We start from the raw sequence: 19,619 nt of genomic DNA, 5'->3' as shown, positions 1-19,619 counted from the left end.
TGTTATGTGAAGTTCATATTTCTGTGATTTATTGTTTTTAAAACTCGTTCCTATTTTCTGCAGGAATTAATCATAATTTTGAGAAAAAAATCTAGTTTGGGTAATTACGTTCTTCCTACCTGAAATTCCTCTGTAGCTTCATTTAGTTAAATATTCTGCACTATTTATCTTGAATTGCTGTATGGCTCATCTATCTGCAAAAATGCAAAAGAAATGGCCTAATTTTAGGGAAAGAGAGAGTTTTAGGGGAATTATCATTGCCCTGACATTTTTTTCTCTACTAAGGAGAAATAGTTGAGTTCTCTAATTGAAGATTAATAGACAAGAATAACTTCATATTTAAACATACTTTTCCAGGTTTCTATTTCAGTATAATTTGATCTCTTTCCAAATAATTTTGGACCTGAAAATAAGGAAGGATTGGAGTACCTGAAATTCAAGGGAAGTTTTGTTTTACCGAAGTAGGAGACAAAAAAGTACAAAATATATATTGAAAAAAAAAATTGAAATATATTTTTTAGCGGAAAGATTTTCATATGCTGTTAATATGTAAGATGGAAATGATATACATACTGCCTGCATCAAAGTATCTTTGAGTTAGATCCACAAAGAACATTAAATATGTGTGCTGCATTTCCTAACAGCTAGATAGCTTCCATGTTTTCTCCTGATTGGCATTCCTGTAAAATTCTTCCGATGACCTAAATTCAAACATAGTATTTTCCCTACATTTTTCTTTACATGTTAGGAGACTGTGTTGAAACACAGATGGTGATGCTGCTGAGATTCATACTCAAGATAAATAATCTACTTATATAATGACAGGCTGAGTACTCAAAAAAAGAAGTTGAGTAAATACAGAAGCCATAGCAGGTCACAGAGGAGAAAGCAGTTTGGGAGATTTCTACAAGGACAACAAGGAACCAAAATAATTTAATCCTTCTGCCCTCTTATATCAAGACTTCTGGTAGAGCAATGGTCCATGGCTCTGTTATCTATGATCTGGGAAGAAACAGAGAATTTTGCATCTCTGTGAGAGACACAGAATAACTCTGTTTCACCTTACACTAAAACTTACAAAAATCCCTGATTTAACTAGGGAAAATCAATCAAGGTTTTCCTACCTCCAGAGATAGCTTGGCTGACTTCTGTGCAGAAGAGAACAAATAAGGCTTTCTTACTAGTTGAGTTGAGGATAGGGCTCATTCTCTTTGGCTGAGCTTACTTTAGCAGAGTTTTTCCTTCATGGGAGATCCTTTTTCTGTACATTAGCATAACTTTCCATGTTTCATATTTAAAAAAGAATACAACAGAAACAACAAGATAGCAACAACACTGCAATGCTCTCTGGTTGCTTAACACATCTGGAGAAGCCAGTGCTGGATGAGAGCAGATCCATGCCATTTTGTTGTCTTTTCTTGCTCTGGATTAGGAAATAAAGATGCTCTGAGGCCTTTACTTCCTTTCAAGGGAAAAGGAAAAATGTAAAACTTGATTGAACACCGGGATAAGTTGAATTTATGAGAGTAGCTATAATTTTTTTTCCTTCTTGTTAAAAAAGATTTTTTTATAATAACCCATCTCTTGTAACAGTTTTCCACAAATTTTCTGGTGTCAGGGAATCTGTATTTCTGGGTCTTGTTGGCATTTGACAATATGAAGCATTCTATTTAGGTTGCTCTGAAAGTAACTTCTCCTATTTATTTCCATGAAAACTGTAGGAGATACAAAGAGCACAACAACACTTCAATAAAGCAAATTCTCAGAAATAAAACATTGTTTCTTGGCATAGTCACCACTATTAGCTCTGCATTTTTGCTAGCCATGAACAAATGTCTGCATGCTGTGGTTGTAAAACTCTGCACCAGTTGAGGTGACCCACTGTTTCATAGCTGCTATAATGGCATTGTTGCTAGGAAAATGTTGCTCGCACAGTCTGTTTTTCATCAGCCTTAGCAGATGGAAGTCAAAAGGTGCTAATTCTTGAGTATGCTGTGGGTGTTGTAGGACAGTCCAGCCAAGACTGGCAATGTGCTCTGTAGTCTTCAAACTGGTATGGGGCTTGGTGTCACTATATTATAAGAGAAAAGTTCTCTTATTCTTTGGCTCTGATCTGGAAGTTTGTGCCTTCTGTTTAGTCAGCATTGAAATATAATGGTCAGCGTTGATAGTTTGCACTCCAGAGAGTCCAGAAGGACCACCACTTTCCTATCCCAAAAAACAGCACAGAACGCTTTAACTGCTGAGGGCTGCATCTTGAACATTTTCTTTGGAAAATTCATGTTATCACTCAATGGACTGCTTTTTTTTTTTTTTACTCTTGCTCACAGTTGTGACATTCCATCTTGTCACTGCTAATGATATGATGCAGGAAACAGCCACCTTCAGCCTCCAATTTGTTCAATAGATCCGCACAAACTTGTGTATCAAAGAATTGCAGGAATTGGAAGAGAACTCAAGATCAGGTCCAGCCTTCCTGCTACAGCAGGTTTCCTACAATAGGTCACACAGGTAGGCGTCCAGGCGGGTCTTGAATATCTCCATAGAAGGAGATTCCACAACTTCTCTGGGCAACCTGTTCCAGTGCTCCATCACTCTTAGTGTAAAGTTCTTTTGTGTGTTTGTATGGAATTCCAATGTTCAAGTTTTATGCCATTACTCCCTGTCCTACCACTATGAATCACCAAGAACAGCCTGGCCATATGTTGTTCTTTCTGTTCTTATGTGAGCATCTGTGGAATTCACCTGGCACAAAACCTTCTGATATTCCGGAACTGGCAGTATCATTTCCAATGTATTGAAGCCAATATTCAGCTCTGTACACAATTCCCTGCTCATAATCTGTTGATTGCACAGATGAACTGATTGAGTCACTTCTGATTTCAGGGGGTGACAGCTGCGCATATCTGTCTGAAATGCAGTTTGTCTTTCACATCTCCTTGCTGGTGCTGAAATGCACCATGCAGCACTTTTGTGTGTTCACATATTCAATAATCATTGATGAAGGTCAGTAGGTGCCTTTTTTTCTTCCTGGAGGAATTCAGTTTCACACCTTTGCTTCATATGCGCTTCCATGTCAGATGCAATAGTGTCAGAATACGCCCCTCCTGCCATCTGTCACATGGCAACAAAATCCAGTGGGCAAAAAGGTTTAGCCTCTACCACCATGCCATCAACATCTGCCTCTGATGTCATGAGCCAACATAATAAAATAAGAAGCATTACTTTTGGAGCAGTCCTCATAGAATTTTGGTTCATTTTCAAATACTTTTTGTTCTCCAAGTAAGAGAAGCATAGTCTGAAGAGGTTTATTTTTGACATTTCTGGATTAGCAACTGAGTAGCCAATAGGCATTTCTAATTCTTTGGATAAGTAATTTTAAAATGCAGGGAGAATTGCTAATTGAGATTTAATTGTTTAGGAAAGGACTTCCCCTTAGGAATTCTCATTTCTTTTTATAGGTATTATAATGGAAACTCTCTTGACTGTCAGCTGAGATTTGTATTTCTCCAGGTATTGGCAAAGTCATGCACATCAACCTTGTGATGGCATTTGTCTTTTAAGTAAAGCAATCCACTACTGGAGAGCTGTGTCTAAAAATGAGATTTTTCTACAATACGCATTTGAATCCAACTAAAGAGCTGTGACTCCCTGCTTTTCTCCCATCAGAATGCAGTAATTCAGCTTGGATGGAGTCATTCACATCCAATATTTGCTCTTTGGAGTATTTCAGAGTATTCTCTTTGTTGTAGTTGGGATTAGAGTCTTTTTTCCAGTTTCCTAGATTGAAATAGGAAATATGGTGGGACTGTTTGGACTGATTTTTCTTTTTCTCTGTGATGGAGTGCTGTGCTTTCAAACATGTATTGGAGTATGTCATGGTTGTTGTATTGCAGGGACCTTCTATGGGATGTGCATTATAAATCTATGTATGGTCCCTACAAAGATTATTCTATGTGATTAGATCTTTAAGCTGTAAGAACTAACATGAAAGCAAGAAAAAATAGCTGTTTAAAGAACGTATACTTGAAATGTAATCTTTGCTTCCTAATGCGACTTTAAAACCACAAACATGGCAAAAACTACTGGGGGTTACTTAAAATGAAGTTTTTATTTGAAATGTGCTTTTGACACTGCAATGAAATGCTTTAAAATCCAGATAGGCATTATTCTTAAAGCCAGAAGGCTGAATGCTTCAATAGTGCAAATATGAAAGAACTTTCTTCCTTCAGGAAACATCCTTTATTTGTTGTTTTTTTTTTGAACGTTCATTACATTTTGCAGATTATGCATCCAGACAACTTTTCTTCTCACACATTTAATTTTCAGTAATATCAGGAAATCTTTAAGGGGTGTCGTCATGTCTTCAAGAGCCTTTAGTAACTCAGAAACTAACCAGTTTTTTCTAGTTTCCTTTCAATGTGAGCCTATGTTTTAGCTGTTTGAGGCAGGCTGAAGTTCTATACACAGCCACAGCTTGGAGGATTCACATAATATAGAAAGGCTAGGTAGGCCAGACACATCCATAAGACTTACTGGCTTGTAGATTTTTACATTAACTGCCTTCTCACATGGTGGTTACTGACAAAAGTCCATCTTGAGAAATTAATAGCGGCCATATGTTGTAGTATGCCTTAAATGGTACCCCATCTTTTAATCTGCTTAGTGACACTACGATTAAATTCTGACTGGAAGAGCTCACAAGAATAAGAGCAGCTATAACTTAAACATGTATCTTTCCTCTTATGGAAATTAAATTCTTATCATCTCAGTGCCTTATTCAGAAAGCCCCATATCTGTAACACTATTCATCTTCCCAGAAGGGATTGTATGAGGCCCTGGAGATGAGTAATGGCTTTTCTTAATCAGCCTTTTGAAATGCTATTGTCTTGTCTGTCTTTGTTAGAACATCAGCGCAGTGGTGGGTGTTTTGTAGTATAATATGAAACAAGGTGCTTCTGCTGAGAGCTTGTAATTTAAACAAAGAAGCAGCAATCAGAAAACGGGCTGGCATACCCTTGCTCTTGAAATTCAAAGCTTGAATGCATTCTGCACTGAGGGAAAGAATGTGGGGAAGAATGAACAAACACCAAACAGCTGAGAGTCCACTTGAGCATGCTGGAGTAATCTGCCAGGTCTACTAGCAGACTGTGTTGGCATTGATTTGCACACTCTAGGTTTATGTAGCTTGTTTTTGCCTGCTTAAATTTTGCTGTTACATGTTTTTCTATGAGTGTGTCAGTATTATGTAAAACTTCAACCTACGTATGTTTCTAGATGCTACATTCCCATTTTTGATTCTGCTCTAAATAAATGAATTTTTCAAAAGTTGACAAAATCCCAAAACAAAATGCCAATTATGCAGTGTATTTTCAGCAAGTGATAAGAAAAAAAAAAAAGTAACATGCACTTTCCAGATTAGGATTTAGGCAGGGCAGAAGGGCAACTCAGTAGGTCATCAGCTCATGTCTTAGATGTGCACAGACAAGTATACTGACAGTCCCTAGCGTACCGTTTCCTTAAAAACTTCCAATTAAGAAGCTGCCTCAACAGCCCTACCCAGTCGATACCCATTTCACCAGTTTGATGATTAAATTCATCACAGTCTTTAAATTTGCTCCAAAAAATCCACACCCTTCCTTCCTTTCATACAAGATCTTTGTTTGCTACTAATTTCCTCAGTCTTTTCTCACAGCTTTTTTTTTTCCTTCCCAATTCTCTCATTTAGATTTTGTCTAATTGGTCTGCTAGTTATTTTGAGCACCCCATGCAAAGCTGGCTACATACTGAGGTTTAACCTAAGTGAGGAAAAAATACATCATGTGGTGTTTGACACTGCATTAATGTACCTAGAGTTGAGACTTGCTGTATTGTCTCTACTGCTGTGTGTTGGCCTGTAACCTATATGTGGTAAACAGAGGTGGGGTTTTTCCCTTTCTTTCTGGGTTGCACTGCTGCATCACTACTTGTTGAAATGAAAATGCTGCATCGCATTTTGTATTTGATTTTGATTTCTCTTCATCCTGTGTAACACTTGAAGCTTGCCTTTATTGAACCACATCCTGTTGATTTAAAACCTCCTTTCCAGTTTACCAGGCTCAGTTTGGATTTTGATCTTGACCTGCTTGAACCCAACTCTCCTCATATGCTGATTTTTTAAATACGTCACCAAGTCACTAATGAGATATGAAATACGATTTGGTAGATGGGCGTTGATGAGTGGCTAGAGATGAGTATGTATTCAGGCCCCAGAAATGGGCCACGATTTTCAAATTAACACTGGGAGCCATTATTTTACTATTTCCTTTTCTTTTACTTTTTTTAAATATCAGGGAGTTGCATACACTGCAATAATTAGTAATGATGCAAATTGCAATGCTTTGATTCTTTTCAGTGTTTTATATCCCAAATTACTTTAAAAGCCGCTAAACACTTTTATTTCTGTTGTACAGATATAGAGGGTAAGATAAAGGAATGGGCCAGTGGCAAAGCTAGTGCTGGCAATGCACCTTTCTCTGAGTAGAACTGTGAGATTCTATGCTGGTCCTGCTGCTCCTGCTGATTGCCTTCCCTATGATTCCGTTTACAACACAGAAATGTTGTTATGATAAAATGAACGAGCTAAGTCAGAGCACCTCCTCTACAAAGACAGGCTGAGGGAGCTGGGCTTGTTCAGCCTGGAGAAAAGAAGGCTGGGGGGTGACCTCATTGTAGCCCTTCAGTACCTAAAGGGAGCCTACAAACAGGAGGGGAGTCAACTCTTTGAAAGGGTTGATAACTGCAGGACGAGGGGAAATATTTTAAATTGAGGGAGGAAAGATTTAGGTTGAATGTCAGGGGGAAGTTCTTTACTGTGAGAATGGTGAGGTACTGGAACAGGCTGCCCAGAGAGGTTGTGGATGCCCCATCCCTGGAGGTGTTCAAGGCCAGATTGGATGGGGCCCTGGGCAGCCTGGTCTAGTATTAAATGGGGAGGTTGGTGGCCCTGCGTGTGGCAGGGGGGTTGGAGATTCATGATCCTTGAGGTCCCTTCCAAACCTGACCATTCTGTGATTCTGTGAAATAGGCATGCTATCCACCTTGATTAATGTTGGTAAAATGTCTGTGAATTGATTAGTGATATTTATATTGCAAACAACACAAAGAGAAAGGTTAAAAAGGAAAATCATATAGAATTATCAATTTTCCATATAACTTTTTAATTCTGTCTGTCCACTCTCCAGCTGTAAATGGGTGATGTATTGCATCCCTGTGGATGCAAGCTGTGTGCCCAGCTCTTTCCTGCTATTTATTACAAATAGGTGAGAGCTCTACACTGCTGATTTCATGATTATTGATTCAAGATAAGTGAATATGTCACAGCATGTGGATTTATCTCTTGTCCTTCAGCTCCTCTACCCATTGTAACAGAAAATATATTACAGAATTGAGTTCTATGTGAGTGTAGGGATTTTAGGCATGTGGCAGGGTAAGGTCTACTTTCAAAAAAGTAAAATTAAAGACTTTTCTGTCTCTTCTCTGCCTAAGGCTATTTTCAGAGTTCTGATGTTCTACTCCTGTATAAGGAAAAAAAAAAAAAGGAGAGAGAAAAGCACAGCCTATCTAATCTGTTTGTTTTTGAGTAAAGTTATCACACCTTTTACCTGTACAAAAGTACTTTGAACTTCAAAGTAAAATGCTTCTCAGGATTGAGTTAGCTGGCTGTTTAGTCAGAGTGGATGTTGTAATTGATCTTGTTGCTTTCACAGACAAACCTATATTGCAGTAGATACTATGGTACCTCATAACTCTTAAACTCCACTGAGACAAAAGCAGACTTAGTATGAAAAAGAAAAAGAAAGTGGTCTGGTGTAAGTCTTCCAACATTTCTCATCTTAGGCTATGAAGAGTAAAGATTTAACCCTGATCCTAAAATGAATTCCAAGTATTAAAATCTGTGGCAGTTCACATTCACTAATGCAAGGGAAATCTCCATAATCCCTCCCAAAAAGGTTAGGACAGTGGAGACCTGCTTAGAAATACAGTCAAGAGAGAAAAATGAGTTACTGTTCATGCAACCTCACTGCATTAGCCCGCAGTTGCTAAATTACAACTCTCATTTTTCAGCCAAATTTTTCTATGCAGAGCCATCATTCTGGTGTCCTCTGCCAAAAATCCTATGAAGGAACAACATTCAGGCATTTTACTCCATGGTGAAGCCAAGCAGAGTTGCTATGGAGCTCTGATCTGCAGCTTTACGGTTGTACTTTTATTGTGGAGGGCCCAAAACGCTGTGAAAAACTGCAGCAGGACAACTAAAACACTGACCCTCTCTTCTGTTTCATTGAGGTATGTTTATTGGAGGATTACTGGGAGTTTTTCCAGTCCTGTCAGAGGAGACTGCTGGCAGAGTTGACCTTAAAAGAGACATGGACCTATTTTTCAAAGTGTTCTGTATGTGTGCAGCTGTCAGTAAGTTCAACAGGGATTTTCAGACTTTCATTGTATTCTGAACTGCAATATTAAGGTCAGTGACAACCTTTCTTATTGCTGTCTCTAATAAAAAGCAAGTGCTTGCTATCGGGAGAGGGATGCAATATCCTCATTCCCATTGAGATGGGATCTTCATAATTATTACAGTCATTTACTATAGGGAATGGGGGGAGCACAAAACACTTTGTCATCCTTATTTGGAAGATATTTTCTCCTTAAAATATATTTCTCTTCTGGGAAATGATTTTGTGACAATGATATTGCAGGGCTGCAAGTAGACAGAAATTATTTCTGTTACTAGAAAATAGTTGCAGAACTATTTTAGCCTGGAACTTGTTAATTTACTTTAGTTGATTTGAATCTAAAGACCTGATTTTTCCTATCTGCCCTAAGAACAACCTGGGACACAACAGCCAATCTTCTGATTTACACACTGTGGACAGAAGAAAAGACTTGGCAAGTCAAATATTGCCCCAATTATTGTCTTCCATTCTACCTGAAAAACTGCTGGGGGAAATGAGACAACTGGGGACACTGCTACTGAGAAGGCATGTGCCCAAGGGAGGTGAGGTTTTCAGTTTGCTCCCCAGTTTGTAGCACTAAATAAGGTCCAACCAAATTGTTTTTTCCTCTCAACAGAAAATTGCTTGTTTCCATACTTCCTACTGCTTCTGTCTATGATTAACAGAAAGGCTGGAGAGCTCAGCACGCCCAAGGGCAGGCAGTGGCCTACCCTATTCTCTTGCTTTGGTCCCTTTTCTTTCTGAGCAGGGAAATGCCTACCCTAAAATTTGAGTGCTTTGGGTATCCATGTTGAATGAAAAGCAGCAGCATTTGCAGGGGAATTATCCATCCCACTTTGTTTGTCTTGTTGTTATTTTTTGTTGTTTTAGTTTTAGTAGAACTTCAGCTTTGAAGTAGCCCTGTTGCTCCTTTAGATAAGAAAATTTGTTGGTTAAATATCCCTGAATTAATCTACTAAGATGAATTAGTACTTTGATTTTGAGCACTCTGCATTGAGGTGCACCTGGCTGGAAAGCAAAGGATGCTTGGAGCTTGGGTGAAACTAAATACTCGCTCTGTCACTCAGCTCTTTTATTTTGGAAAGCCAGCACTATTTTCAAAGCAATGTGCAGCAGTAAGAAGGAAATAACCTCCACTGTATCTGTGCTAACCTTGTCATAGTGCTGAAGTGAGTAGTATGTTACATGAGTGACTCCTCTGCAATGTCTGAATATTGCTATCTAGTGGGTAACCATTGTTCTTTGTTCCTGGTTAATGCTGATGTGATGTGTGGAGATCAAATATGTGATCCTGTTCTGCCTTGTAGGAAGTACAGCCCTCGTGAGATTATAGCTCTTGGTAATGTGTTGGCAGTGAATAGAGAGTTAAATAGTAGTTTTTCACCTGAAAACAGATAGAAAATAATAAACCTTATGTAGAGCTTTAATTTACTAAGCCTTAAATAGGTTGCCAGAGTCTAGGTCAATACATTAATGGTACTGAAGGTGGCTGTATTAGGCTGTCCAGATGAATTAGGAGACAGACTGATGCCTTGCCTCAAAATATTCTGAAAAATTGACCACATGTGCAAGATTTAACTGTCCTTCACACAATTGTCTCTTGCCCATTTTGTAGCAATATGTCTTGCTCGCCACAACTGCATTACAGGGGTCATTCAGGGAGTTCAGAAAGATGAACCACTTTTAGACTTTTTCTCCAGCCCATTAGGCACAGCCTTTCTGTCTGCAGTGTCAAATGTGACTGTCTTTCTGTGTTTTTTTTCTTTTCCTGAAGATACACGTTTATGTGGGTACTACAAAGGAAATTACAGTCCCTACTAATGTTTAAAACCTGTCTGATGGCGTTACAAAACCATGACTGTAGTTCAGTACCTGCAATATGTCTTTTTCTTTGGAAAGGTTCCTCTTCAAGAGAACTCAGATGATAAAGGGAAGCTGATAGAGTTTTATTACTCTATCAGAAGTTTCCTTTCCTCTGTCCCTCTCTGTAGACATAGATTTATTTTACTGTTACTGGTGAAGATTCAGGATGGCACAAACAGGCTTTTATTCTAACCATATATGTCTCCCTCTTTTGGCTCAACAAACCTCTTTCTGTAGAGACTGTGCCATGACACTAATGATTCTATCCGGTCTCTGTTTTAACTGCACTCTTTCTAATGTCTGAAACTACTGAGAGAGTATATTAGAACCTTACTGCTATAAAATGATTTACATTCTTTTTCTGTTTTCTGTCACTTGTTAATACTTGCATGATGTTCAGTTTCTAGGATGAAATTACCTTGCCTCTTTGTGTCATCTGAAGTGCCAGCAATATTTACACATGTAAATCCTCCTGATTCAGCAGGAAAATTAAAAGTTGGAATGAGTGTATTTCCATATTATTTGAAATGAGAATGTTTTTTTGTACATAGGTTGCTCCGAAAGTAATGCCTTCTATTTATTTCTGTGGAACCTATAACAGCTACAAAGAGCACAATAACAGTGTTTGTTAGTAACACTATAAGTAATGCTACAAAACACTATTTTTCAACATAGTCACTACCACTACACTGCATTTTGGCCAGCAATGAACAAGAGCCTGCATGTCAGTGGGTGCCATTTTTTTTTACTGTATGGAGATTGCTTCATATGCATTCCCATGTCAGATGCCATTCTGTCCAACTGCCCTTCCTCTGCCATCTGTCACATGGCAACAAAATGTAACAGAACATTGGTTCAGCCTCATCTGCAATGCCACCACCACCTGTTTTTTATGTCATGGGCAAATATAATAAAGTAGGAAGCATTAGTTTCAGAGAAGCCCTCACAGAATGAGGAAATGTGATGATGATCTTGGCAACATGGCTGCTGAAGGGTTGAAGTTGTTTGAAGAGATGATCCTCCAGGAAATCCCATGAGCCCCCTCCTTGGCTTTTGATTCAGCCTGTTTTAAAACTTATAGAAGTCAGCAATCTGCTGCATCTAAGAAATCTCTAAGCTTGCTAGCAGGTGACCACTAATGATTGAAGTGGGAATATAGGGAAAATAAATAACAAGAACAATCTTTTAGAATAAGCACATTTTTGGTGCTGCTTTATCTAACTCAGTTATAATTTTTTGTGCATGTGTGGCTCAGTCACAGTTGTAAGAATCAGTGCAGCACAGTGCCCTGTTGGATTTTGGGCAACATGCTATTCTCTGTTAATTTTTTTTTTTCACCGTAGCTACTGCCTATGCTTTCTTGACATCATGAATGATGTTCATGTGGTGTGTCTGGCATGGTCACTAGGTAGCTTTCCCAAGTTACCAATCTGCAATCTGATTTTAATCTGGGTCTTCTTAGTAAAAGAAATATTAAAAATGTAGGAGCTAGTGAAAGTAATTAAAGCCAAATTCCTTAAATTCCAGTACTGTTCAGTCTCACTTTTGATTATTCCCTTAGCAGGAGATTACTTACATAAGAGGAAATGAGAATAAATCTCTTTGAAAAAAAATTAATAAGTTGAAAAAATGGTTGAGTACAATATGGGAGCTTTTTTCTTCTTTATTACCAGTTTGGAGTTTTGTCTTTGTGCTTTTCTGGGGCAACAGTGTCTTTTATTCAAGCAGTTCTCCTTGTTCTGACTGACACTGATTTGAGGCTCTTAGAAATATAAAGATCTGTAGGCTATGCAGCACTTTTATTTCTTCCAGTGGTGATAATATCCACTGCCGAATTACAGCATACTCTGTCTTGTTGCTGTTCTCATTCACCAGGACTCATCTGTATCTCTGTGCTATTGTGTTTCCCCCAAACCTCCAGGAGGTGGGTCTGTCTGCAGCTGAAGGTCTCTGAGGAGAGAGATTCCACTTCAATCCAGTACTTCAGACATGCAGCTTCAATAACGTGTTCTCCTATTAATGCCTGTTGGTTTTAGTGGGGTGGAATATCTGGTCTCCCAGTGGCAGACATTGGGTTTCCCTGGTATGAGTGTTACTCAAGCTGCTATTGTCCTAAATAAGCCAAATGCCAATCAAAATCTAACAATGAGGTAAGTTAGTGCACTTAATTGAAAGGAAGCCTACATTTGTATAAACGTGCCCTTCTGACTCAGAATTCTGCTTTTCAGTACAGCTGTATATAAACACCAATTGTAACCTTTTCCTTTTCTTCACTTCCAATTTCATTTACAGTAACCCCCTATAGTGGATGACATCTCTGTAGCATTTAAAACAGCTGTTTAATTTTGCTATTTTATAAAAATAACAATGTCAATACAGTACCAAAAAAGTTTCAAATGAAAAGTAGTATTGAAATGAGAAATCTGAATGTTTCAATGTAAAAATCAGCCATTTATGGGATTTTTTGCAGACCAGAGTCACCAGTAGGATTCTGATGTTGGGTTTATCCCCATTTTAATCCCCAGTTAAAGAAACGAACAACAAAACACAAATATTCTTTTGAAAAGTCTCTGACTGATGTCTATTCAGCATCCCAAAACAGAAACGTGTTCCTTTTGTTCAGATTTTTGTACTGAAAGTTAAGTTTTAAGAAGGAAGAGATCCAATGGGATATATTGGGCTTCCTCACATCAGATAAGTTATCTTAAATCTGACCCTAATTTGCAGATGCTTAGAATTGTGGCTCTGAGCTAAGCTCCTTCTGGTTACAATTCTCCCTTCATTTTCTGTCACTTCACACAATAAAATCTGCTCCTTTTTGATAAATTTCCATCTGATTTTCATTCATTTCAGAAGGAAAATTTGATAAGGTTCTCCAGATTTTTGCATATTTAAAATTTATTTTGGTTTTAAAGCATCAACGTATTTAACTTCTGAAAACTTCTATACATTAGATACTTCATATATAACCCAAGACTGAGTGCAGAAACATCATTGCAATTCCTCATTTAATTGCCCTTGAAAGTTGCTGGATCTTTGCTCCAGAATTGTCACAGGCATATTGCTCCTAAATAGTTATTTTTGTTCAGGTAGGATTTTGTGTTATTGCAGTATATTTTGGAGTCATATGTAGCTAGTTTCAATTTCAAAATGACTCTTATCCAGTGACAGTAGTCAGTAGAATCTTTTCTGTTCTGCTTAACGGTGTGTGGATCTGGCTTAGTATCTTTATCTTGTGAATGTCCTGGTGGAGACTAGTGATGAGTGGTTCTCTCAAGGGTCATATAGGGACTGGCACTGTTTAATATCTTTGTTGGTGACATGGAGCACCAACAAGTTTGTGGATGAACCCAGCTGAGTGGTGCGGTTAACACTTCAGAGGGAAGGGACACCACCAAGAGGGACTTGAACAGGCTTGAGAGGTTGGCCTATGCAGATCTTGTGAAGTTCAACAAGGCCAAGTGTAAGATGCTGCACCTGGGTCAGGGCAACCTCAAACATCCATGCAGACTGGATGATGAATGGATTGAGAGCAGCCAGGTGAAGAAGGGCTTGGAGGCACTGGTGTATGAAAAACTGTACATGCACCAAAATTACAGCCCAGAATGTCCCTTGTATCTTTTTGGTTCCAGTCATGAAATCAAGCCTATATATGATGCAGAGAGAGAAGAGTTTTCTGCCCCAAAACATCCTGAATTGGATAGATAGATTTTCTGAGGATGCAAAAAATTAACCTAATAAGCTTCAGTTTTAAAGATAACAAATATTACAAAAAACTTTGCAAGATAAAAGTACTAAATAGAAATTAAAATCCAAAAATGGTCACTTAATGTAGACATTTGTTAGTAAACTGAAGTTGGTCTAATTTCCATTATAGTGAGCAACAGTGATGCTTTTAAATGTGTAGCTGAAAGTATGGAAGCATACTTTCAGTCAAGGGAATAGATCTGATGATGAATACCCTCCACTGATTTTGAGGAAGAAAAGCTCTTAGGATTTGAAGACTTGTGCTATGCATATTAAAGAAATAGATATTTTGGTCTTGGTGTGTTAACATTGCAAAGTTAAGTGTTTCCAGACTACAGCTGAGAGTACACATGCTGCTTGAAATGTGCAGTTAGAGAGCCCTTGTCATCCTTTAGTCTTTCATTTTCTATGAAAGAATCCACACGGAGAATCCTATTATTTGTAGTTAATGCAACATAATAATTGAGAGGAGAAAATAAATTACCTTTCCTCAGTCCTGCCTAAACATTTATGTAGCCTAAACATTTGCTTTCCTTGCTGTCAGGAGAAGCACATACTGCTTTTTGAGATTTGAGCTGGGATTGATTCAGTTTCAGAAGATGCCTTTGCAGGGCTCTCTGCCTGTCTGCTAACTCTATATGGTAGTGTGTTTTGATACTTGTCAAAGATGTATGGTTGGTCATAGTTTAGGGGGAACATGGAAAGGGTACTTCAATCAGGATGAGATATAGTTCGCTGCAAGGGAATTTTCATAAACATATTGCTTTAGGCTGTATGAGCATTGTGTCTGTCTTCCCATGGCCCCCCTGTCTCTCCCTCAGCTACTCTTAAACCAAAACGGCCAACAGCCTTATATATCTGGGCACGATCAAGGGAACAGATCTTGGGTGAAGAGAGAAAAGTTTCCATGGCAATACGTTCAGAGTGCAAGGACAAGGAGATGAGATTGGTCTTATTGTTACTGTCACATCACCTGCTATCAAGACAGATTCAGTGTTTTGTATAGTACTTGACAAAGTCAATTAAACTGATGGAAAGCTTTATTCACATGGCAAAGGCTACTCAGAAAGTTGCTATTTAAAGCGTGCTTCCATCCTAGACCCATTCCTGATTTTATTGTCTAGGGGCTTTTTTGGGAATTCTTTGAAATTAAAAGTGCTTGATTGCTGCTATCCTATGGAGGTGGTGCCCCACCCTGCCTTGTCAGGAAGCGGTAAAAGATCCTGCATTTCCTATTTGCAGGGGCTCTCATGGTTTCACAAATAACTTAGAACAAATCTTGAATTCATTACTCAGAGAGTGAAAAGGCGCTGGCACTGCTGTCCAGAGAGCTGTGGGTGCCCCATCCCTGGAGGTGTTCGAGGCCAGATTGGATGGGGCCTTGGGCATCTTGACTCAGTGGAAAGTGTCCCTCACCATAGCAGGGGATTGAAACTAGATGATCTTAAAGGTCCCTTCCAAGCTAGGCCATTCTGTGATCCCATGAAAAGAAAAAAGAAATTCCATCACAGGATCTAGCAGTGACCACATCAGAAACCTTCAGCATGTTTCAGTACCAAAAGTGAGTCAGTTCTTTTCTGCAATTCCAAGTGAAAAAAACTAGTCAGGAAATAAAGTGGAAAACAGCCTTTGATTAGTAGAGGTCTTTTTCTTGATTTATATTTACATGAGAAATATTGCTCAGGGATAATCCAGGAGTTATTGTTTATCCTAGTTCTTGTCCTGTTCTAGTCACTAGCATTGGATGCTTATGACAATAACATAAGAACTGACAAGTGCAGAGTCATATTCTTTCTCAGTTTACGCTTTCAAGTCTGAAGTGTGAAAAGTTCAGAAAATTACATGTGTATTTTTAATAGTCCTTGACACACTTTCAATCATTTATTTGATCAGTATTTGAGCTTATATATTTCATCCATAAATCCCTGCTTTCTAATTTATCCATTTATATTACTATCATCTTGTGGTAATGAGTTCTACAATGCAGTTATGTCTTTTCAGAAAAAAAAAGTCCCACCTGCTTAAGTCAGCATTGGCATAAAAGCAACTGGATATGATGGTACTTAGTTTAGAAATTAGAAGAGCAGTCAGATTGCAAGGGTAAAAAATCAAACTGGTCCAAAGAAGGAACACGAGAAGTTCATAGAAAATTAGAATAGGTGAAGGAACTTAATCACCCAGGTATTTTTTTACAATAAGTTCCCCCTATTCTTTAACTTTTGAATCACTGATGGTATATCTATCTTCTTGCAAAACATGAAAAAATTAGGAAGCACAGCTCTAGTCAACATTAATTGAAGTTATTATGAAATCAGAAGGCTATTAGGAAAAAAGCTCTTAAAAAGTATTTGTAACTCCTAAAACAAGTACTGATCTATTGCTGCCATTATGAGCCTCATATTTTGGAATGCACCATAAATCTTACAATTTGTGGAGCCCTGTTATATGTGAAACATCATTTTGGCACCCTGGAAAATCACCAATTGACTTTTAGTGCATTCCTTTCAGTCTTCAATAGTGGACACCACAACTGAGTCATAAATTATTTTTTTTTCTTGCCTCATCAGATTGACTCCTCTGCCTTGTTTAGTCTTTCGATTGCCTAATTTGTAAACTCTGTAATTAATTGGCAGCTAAGATTGCACACTGGCTGGAAGTAATTGAAGATTGCTTTCAATTGTAAGAGCACAGTTTTGGTGAATTGTTTAAAATACATATGCAGATTAGAGGCAAATATAAGCAATATGCAAACTGAACACAAACAGTGTACAGGTTTGGAAGGTGTGCCATCAAAGTTCATCCAATTTTCCAAACTTGTATGCCTGCCTTCCTGTCACACCTGAGCAAATGTTCAGGGTATCAAGGAGGTGGAGATCAGTTGGACTTTCTGCTTTTTTGCTTAAACAGCGAGGTAACCCTCCCCCATGCTACAGGCATGGCCCATGTGATGGCTACCCAGTCATACTGCACAGCTCATAGACACACTCTGTCTCCTCTTGTTGCTTGCTGAAATAAATCAAATACTAGAGTGAGTCAGCAGAGCTAAGTTAACATTTCCTAGTAAGATTGCATCAACAGTTGAGCCATTGAGGCCTGCAAAGGCACCCAGCCTTCCTGTCAGGAAGATGGATTATTAGGTAGATATAATGAGATTCTAACTTCAACTAGTATAAATGAAATCAGAGTTGGTCTTTCTGAAGTTGACTGCTTGAAACTGCTGCCTTTAATGTTCTATTACCTTGCATGCTTTCCTGATGTGTTTCCTGTGTTAGATAGGTAATTTTATTACACCAGGATTTTTATATCTTCTTAGGTACCCAAGTCTGAAACTATAAATCTGACGTGCTGATGCTAATCAAACAATTGGCTATGGAAAAGGTAATTTTTCTGTACAAATATGTATACAGGTACCTTTGGAGATAGGTTTGAATATTTGATTCCTGTTAGAACTCTTATCTTTTAGCAGGCTGCAGACACTAGTGCTGAAGCAGTATGATATTTGACATTTTGCCTATTAGTATTGATTCTTTATTAGTTTCTGGAGTTGTCTGCACCCTCAACAAATTGATTTGATTGAAAGTCCTAGATGACTTATTTCCATTTAAAAATCTTAATAGGGCTAAAAATGATCTATGTTACACATTAAATTCTGTATTTCTGCAAACGTGGACACAGTGCTGTAGTCACATATACTGGTTATTTATTATTACTATTTTTTTTTTTTAAGTTTTTTCCTTCTCAAATTGCTTAGAGAAATGACTGAATCTGATCTAAGTAACCATGTTGTAAATATTTAAATGTCACCTTTCTTGAATCAAGTCATCATTTGTCAAATATATGGAAAGAAAACTCATCAAAAAATGAATATTTGTTGCGATATTCTGGTTATTGGGTGTGATATCAAATAGAGAAATTGGTGGCTCAGTTCTTTTTTCAAAACTCCTTATGTTTTCTCCAAAGTGCACACTTGGGCACTTAGCTCATGTTTGAGTCAAAGCCTGTATTAATTTTTATGGTTTACTCGCCTTGTGTGTTAAGAGTGAGGAACAAAATCAGATTTCTGGGAAAATTATATTACAAGAGTCTATTATACATTGGGTAAACTTTCACAATCTGCCCTACAAAAATGGAAGCTTTATTTTCAGTTCTTTCTGTGAGATAATAGATGCTATGTGAGAATAATTTATTTTCAGGACTCTACTAATTTTATATTCTGCTATGAGAAGAGTGATGAAGAATATTAATTGCTTCTGCAGCTTATTGAACAAGTATGCGTCTGACTAGAAAAGAATCCAGGACGCACAAATAAAAGTAGGGAGCTATGCTTGATGCTCTGTATAAAGTGACTTGATAAATTTGCAATAACAACATTACTTGAAGAGTTTTTGAAATAATTTTCTCTCCACTATCGACACTGAAATTAATTATTGTTTCAAACAAGGGGACAGGAACTGAAGCTCTTTACTTCCAGTTCTATGAAAATTATAGAAGTGACCAGAATTATTTGAACTCTTGCAGCACAACAGTATGTTTATTAGTCATTAAATCTAAGAATACATCTTTTTTTTTTTTTTTTCCTCTTACTCTTGGTCTCTTATGAAAATGTGAATGCCAGGCAGAAGCACATCTATCTGCCAGTGTATATTTTTGGGCTTGTATTAAAAACTGTTACGATTACAAAGAAAGTGTTCAGATTTTAACATATAGGTATGAAATCCTTGGAACAACTTTTATTTATTTATTTTTATCAAAAAGATACATGTTGTAGTGATTTCCACTTTTCTTCTCACTCGCATGATGTCTTGTATCCAAAATGGCTTTGTCTCCAGTTACCTTATTGCTGTGGAACTGTAGTGCCAAAGTGTATTTTTAGATGTGTATTCAGTTTTGGGCTGCTGTTATTAGATTATAAACAAAAGTTATGAGTCATTCCATTAAACTTGGATTGCTGTCAACAAGGTGCCCAGTAAAAACTGCTTTGTTAAGGAATTTAATAAGAAAATCTTTGAAATGTCTATAATTATGTTTAGATAAATAACGGGAAGATTGAGAGTGAAATTGCCTGGATTACATGCTCACTGGCCAAAATCTAGTAACTGACTATTTTTTAATTGGCTCTTGCCCTGTCTTTCTCTATGATATAAAGAGTTTGTTCTAATCACATTTATGGGTATTTTGCCAGTTGTAGTACAATTTTACAGCACCTGTCACAATGGAGAATCTATTAGAATGTATTTTACCCAGTCATATTTCCTGTCAGGTCTGGCTGTGAAGCACTGGTTGTGTATGCTCTTATGAGTAGGTGTTAATCTGAAAAGCAAAATTCATTTCTCTGATTTTGTTGCCACAACTCTTTAAATATAGTGGTATATAGATATATTTATTTATGATGTTCAATACTCAGAATACAGTTGGTACTGAATGGATTTTGCAATGAAGATGTCATCATCTAAGTAAAGTCACATGAGCAAGACAAGGCCAGCACAGACTGGATTTGGTTCTAGCTATGTGACA

At 37.7% G+C, this 19,619-nt stretch overlaps 1 protein-coding gene across 11 annotated transcripts in view; it reads left to right on the top strand.

Annotated features, from left to right (window-relative positions):
* Positions 1–19,619, top strand: part of LOC149918847 (uncharacterized) — a 207,405-nt gene that overhangs the window by 91,805 nt on the left and 95,981 nt on the right. Inside the window, exons 2-3 of one of the 11 annotated variants that reach the window (XM_090134789.1) lie at positions 8,329–8,506; positions 8,866–9,037. The exons of 9 other annotated variants lie outside the window; for them this stretch is intronic. The gene's annotated coding sequence lies outside the window, so the exon portion shown is untranslated. Of the gene's footprint in view, positions 1–8,328; positions 8,507–8,865; positions 9,038–17,418; positions 17,484–19,619 lie in introns of all 11 variants that reach the window. One more of the 11 variants, XM_090134788.1, reaches the window with a different exon arrangement.

This window comes from Phasianus colchicus, chromosome 2, assembly GCF_987193195.1.
Source record: "Phasianus colchicus chromosome 2, bPhaCol1.hap1.1, whole genome shotgun sequence".
Taxonomy (NCBI): domain Eukaryota; kingdom Metazoa; phylum Chordata; class Aves; order Galliformes; family Phasianidae; genus Phasianus; species Phasianus colchicus.
This window is presented reverse-complemented; position numbering and strand designations above follow the sequence as displayed.